The sequence below is a fragment of the Anoplophora glabripennis genome, unplaced genomic scaffold (genome assembly GCF_000390285.2).
Source record: "Anoplophora glabripennis isolate ALB-LARVAE unplaced genomic scaffold, Agla_2.0 scaffold87, whole genome shotgun sequence".
In the NCBI taxonomy this organism is placed as follows: Eukaryota; Metazoa; Arthropoda; class Insecta; order Coleoptera; family Cerambycidae; genus Anoplophora; species Anoplophora glabripennis.
In genome coordinates this window covers 1,007,596-1,013,595 of record NW_019416928.1, presented here as the reverse complement: position 1 = coordinate 1,013,595, position 6,000 = coordinate 1,007,596, and positions in this window count along the sequence as shown.

Sequence of the window (6,000 nt, the reverse complement as noted above, 5' to 3'; positions counted from 1 at the left end):
TTATATTTATAAATTAGTATTTAATCGTTTCAGTATTACGTAAAATATATTCATTTTTATTAAATAAATTCCGTTGTTTTATTAGATACAGAAAACTTCGAAGCAACATTTTCATATTTTATACGATTTTTACTGAAAAATTAACTCTTCTTGGCAATTTGTTGACTTAGATGGATGAGCTAGCGTAATATTAATATGAGAATTTACTGAAATAAAGTAAATCGTGGATATGCTAAATAATGAAGGTTTGGATACTCTGAAATCAGTACATTAGTATTTTTTAAGAATTATTACATCGGCTATGTACAATTATAAAAATAATAAATAAATGCCAATTGCATTTAAGGAGGTTTATCTGACTTGGAATTGACAAACAGATATTCATAAAAAAATTAATATAAGCTTATTAATATGAAGAAAATCCTCAAACAAAATTATGACTAGTTTGGATACCTAAGAGACGAGATATTAATAAAATAATTTTTCACGATTTAGTATGAAGTCTTATGAGAAAGCAGATTTTTTGGTCTTTCCACTTAGAATGCGCAACAATTGACGAACAGTTTCCACAGCAACTTGTATAAATAGGAAACCGATATCTAAGGAACCGTATGATAGCTCGTAGAAATCGATTAGGTATTTGTAAGATACATAATTTATAATAATTCTCCTTCAAACTGCTGTCGTTGACTAACTTACCCTACATATGGGTGACAGCGGCAACGCCGCGGTCTCGACGTAGCGTATTATTTGAAATTTGCAAGTGTCCAAGCAAACAAAATGATCGAACGCGAGCGAGCGAACCCCGAGACGAGCGAGCCAGCCAAGTGCAACGTTGACAAATCTAAAGGCTTACTACTTTAGTCACTAGCGAATCTACAGAAACTCTCGTTAGACTTTAGATGTACCTCCGTACCCGATAAACCTCCTTAACAGAACTGGTTTAATTAAAAAAATAATGGGCTTGATGCGTTGTATGAAAAAAGTACCAAAATCAGACTTGATTACAAAATTGTATTACAAATCTGAAGATATCTATACAATATAAATTATTCCAATTCAAAATCTAAATGGGATTTTGAAAATGTTGGTTCTGGAACTCTTTTGTTCTTCTATTTGTCAAATGGAAAGCATTTATACCAGCCATGGTATTCTGCAGGAATATTGTTGCCCTTTTTGCGCAATAAAGATAATCGGAGCAACACAATAACTCAAAGTCGTGAAAATCTGACTTTTACAGTGAAATATTCTTTAATTGCGTTTATTTTCATTGTATTATTTACAAGTAAAATGTGATTTTTTTAATATACATAACAATTTTTTAGTGTGTTGGTGATATTCCACTTCATTAGACAGAATTTTCTTCAATGAGGTGATAAATAGGACATATTAGATATCATTTTTCTTGCGTGTGTATTAAGATACCGGCAAGCGGCATATTGATTTGAGTTTATCTAGGTTTGTATGTATAATTAGTAGTATTGTGCTTAAGGCAAGTAAATTGCTATAGAAAAACCTCAAAAATATTACATTTTAAATTTAAACGTGACCTTTGTGTAAATATTTCAACTTATATGGATTTTTTTTGTCTGTATTGTTAACCATTAAACCAGTTTACTTAAGTTTGTACGATATAAAATAAATCGTTTCGTATTAGCTTTTGTAGCATTTTGAATTTTAATGCACTGTTAGGTATATGTAGTGCTAAGTCCTGTTCAGTTTAGCGAAGCCCTATCACAATTTTTCTTAATCTGAGCAAGTTAAACCATTTTTATTAGTATATTGAAGATTTCAGTTTCAATATATTTGTATTTTTTGTGATAAAAAATATTTTTTTTAAGTTGTGTTGAAAACTTATATTATTAAACAAATCTCGTAATTTGAACCTTATGATAATATTGAAAAAAAACAGCTTTTTCATTTTAACAATAAAAAGATTATAGTAAATAAATGCCCATAGTATCTAAACAAGCATATAAAATATAACAGTGTTTTGATAGTTTGTCAGTAAATTACTTAATTAAAATTTTGAACCTTGAAAATAATTGATATGTCATTGTTTTTCAAATACCTCCTTCAAAATGTTTTCTTTTAATTTAGTTTTTAAAAAATTTCCCCAGTTTCTAAAAACAAGTAATGTCAGTTTTTGCTCTTAAATTTAACAATGCAAAAGTCAAACAACGCAATAGGTGAATTTGAGATGTGTTTGTGAAAAAAAACTGCATCACTTATTTCATAAAGACATTCGTAGTATAATCAAATCGTTTCAGAGATGAATTGACATTGAATCCTAGGTACTAAATGGAAATTTTCAATATATTGTTCAGTTCAGTAAAATTCTCCTTAATTTTAAGAAATTTTGTAAAATCACCAAAAAAATTTACTCTATTAAGGAAAATATAAATATTTAACCTTTTTCTGCACTAATTTTTATAATTTCTAGATAATTTTGGAGATTTATTTTCCTGTGTACTGTATTAGACATGAAAGAGACTTTGAAAACTAAAATAATCTTGTTTTCCAGTTATATTCAGTTGGAACCTAAGTACCTACTTATCTATTTAAGTATTTATATCCATATATTTACTGCATTTATCTAAATACCTACCAACACCGATCCACATTTTCAAAATTATATAAAAAATCATGGTATCTTCCATTCTTAAATGGAAAGCCAAGTACAGCGAAAGTCATCCTGTATTTCTATCTACTTTCGCTCTCGTGTAGTTAATAGTACCTACAGTCCAGACGAAACTGACAATAATTTTTATTGTACCTGTTTAAATAATAGCATACTTACTCAACATATGAAAGCGTTTTGTTTGTATTTAGGGTGATTAACAACGCAACGAGCAGTGTGAAAATCAACCTGTAAATAAATCAATGCATGAGAGACTTCAATGATCGATGAGAAAAATAACCTACTTATATCGACAGGAAATATCGACGAAAACACCTATATATCGCATATAAATTTATATCAGCATATACTCTGGTACAATATCTTTATTCTAAAAGGAGACTTCAACGATCAGTTAGAAAAGGAACCAATTTTGGTGAAACAATGCTGTATTTGAAAAAAGTGACACTTGATAGACATTTCAATAAAAAAATTAGGTATGTTGTGAAAAGCAAATTGATTGAAATTTGTCGAGTTTGAAATGATGTCGAGTAACCCTTGTAAACTTCAAAAGTTGGTGTGAACTAAAAAATGTGTTTGATCCCAAACTGTGTTTTTTTCTTCTTATATTAACGAGAGTGCCAGTGTCAATGATTTGTAGAATGTTTGTAGTCAAGCTCCATCATTGTACATTTTGTGAATATAGATATTTAGTTGTTCATGTACTAGAAAATAAAATAAAAGTCTTTATTACGGGCACTATATCAATAGGCATACAAATATCCAGAACCAGTACCAGAAGATTCCAATGGATATGCTGTAAGCAATACAAGTTGCAACAGAATGAATTCCATATTACTTATATTATATTATTTTTATTATGAAAACCTCGGAATAGCAGGCTTAAATGAAGTCTCTAAAATAGGTATAATTTCTTTAAAAAATCTCCCTACGTACTTGTTTAAACAATAAAATACTTTACCTTGTACATATTGAAATTTACACACGTTGTTTTTAGTGACATTATTCAATTTACCAAATTTGTTTTCATACTCTCGAAAACCATATGAAACTTGAATTATTCTTAACTTAGAGGACAAATTAAATAAATAAATAACTGTGTCCCTGAATGATGGAACAAAACTCATATTTTTTTTCCAGTTCAAATTTTAAAAAATCGCTGAAACAGGCCAATTAGTATATAAAAATTGTCAGTTTTCTGCAATATTTTCTATTTTTTGAGCCATGTTTGACAGACCTATAACATTACCGACATTTTTTTTAATAGCAGCGACAGAAGGTTATACCTACTTTTTTGTCATAGTTGTCAAAAAATGGAAGAATTAAATGAAAACAATAATTTAGTGCTACTTTTTATTTTATTACAGCAAATGTTCAAAGTGCCCCCCATTAACCATTGCACAATGCTCAATTCGGTGTTCAAAGTTGTCAATTATTACATTTTGAATAACGTTTGGTGTTATGTTTCGAAATTCTTCCATGTTACGATTTTTCAATACTTCGATAGTGTTTGCTCTGTTCACAGACACTTTGCTTTTTAAGATAACCCCACAAAAAAATCTAATGTGGTTAAATCAAGGGAGCATGGTCGCCATACAAGTGGTCCTCTTCTGCCTATCCATCGATTAGGAAAACTTCATCAAGGTAATTTTTTACATCGAGGCGAAAATGTGAAGGAGCACCATCTTGTTGGAACCAGACATCACCAGTAATTTTTTCTAACCTTAGAAAAAATTAATTCCAGGACTGGAATCAGCTAAAAACGCAAAAAATCCATAATCCAATGCGGATTTTCTTGGCTTCAAAACCTAGTATTTTGCCTATTTATGGTTCCGTTTAAGTAAAAAGTTTCTTCGTCAGCGAAAATTATGCCATTTTTTAAGTTGGGTTGTCTTTCAAATAAATTTGATTTCTTCGCAAAACTGTAATCTTCTCTCTGTGTCATCTGCCCATAGTTCTTGTAAGACGTTGACTTTGTAAGGACTTCTGAGACTTCAGAGTTCTGTAAATTGAGGACTTTGAGAAGTTGAAGTTGGCTGAGATAGATCTAATGGATGAGTGAAGATTTTCAGTAACGGCGAGCATCACATTCTGTCGGTCATTTTCGCTTACCGTTCTTAGCCTTCCTGATTCAGGTAAATCTTTTATACTTCCGGTTTCTTCAAACTTTTTGGATACTTTAATTATTGTAGTACTAATTCTCTGGTCTGGATACTTATGCTGAAATAAATCGCATACCCCGGATTTTATCTCCGCGTCCCATCATAATTAAAATTTCAATTCTCTGTTTTTCGCTTAAACAGGCAACCATTTTTAAAAATAATTTAACAACGAAAGAATTGGAACTAAAACGATTCACGTTATACCTAAAGTACTCGGTGAATTTTATTTGTTTATCGATGTGTTTTTTTTAGAAAAAAAAGGTTTAAAGTAAGAAGAAAAAGATTAATAGAGAGTAGGTACGTTTTTTAAAGTACAGAAGAGATTATGATTGTTTGAAATAGTAGTCAGTACGACATAAAAGACAGTTTTTTACATTTTTTTGACAACTATGACAAAAAAGTAGGTATAACCTTATATCGTTGAATTCGCCTTTAGAAGGGCTATCTATTTGTAACTATAAAATATAGAGCGTCCTATTAAAAAATATATCGGTAATATTATAGGTCGTTACAAATACTTATGTAAAAAGTCTATGTGTAAATTTGCACAATTTTTATTAGACCTCTCGCTTTTTTTAGTGATAATTTATAGTAATTTAAAAATAACACATAAACCATGAATTGCAAGTAGTTCTACTCAGACAATAATATAACATTCCAAAGTTTAAATATCTAGTATTAATGTATTAATTCTGTTACCTAACTGTAATTGTTTATAATGCTAATTGCTCGATAACTTTTGTCTATTCTTTTGAATTAAAATATAGCAAAATACTACTGAACACTAAATCATTTCATTTAATAAATAATTGGATAAATAATTCTAGTGTTAGCGATGCCACAAATGCGACGTTGCCAAAAGTAATTTTGAAATATATTGCAATCAAATTGAATTTCAAGGTTTTGAAGTCAACTGTTCTTAGCGCAAACCAGTTTTCCCCAAAGTTGGAAAGTAAGTAAACTTGTATCGAAAATACTACAAGATTGAAATTAATTTCATTGATTTTACAGCATACGGTTGATAAAAAAATTGTTTGCAGAAAATCACACTCCCGCCAACAATACGAAATTTAGGTAAATTATCAGGAAGATCACTGACTTCAACTTAAAATAGCTGAGTATGTCAGTATGTTGTTATCTTATTGAGGTAGATTTAGACAAAAAGGTCTTTAAGGATATTAGAAAGGTGTTGGGAAT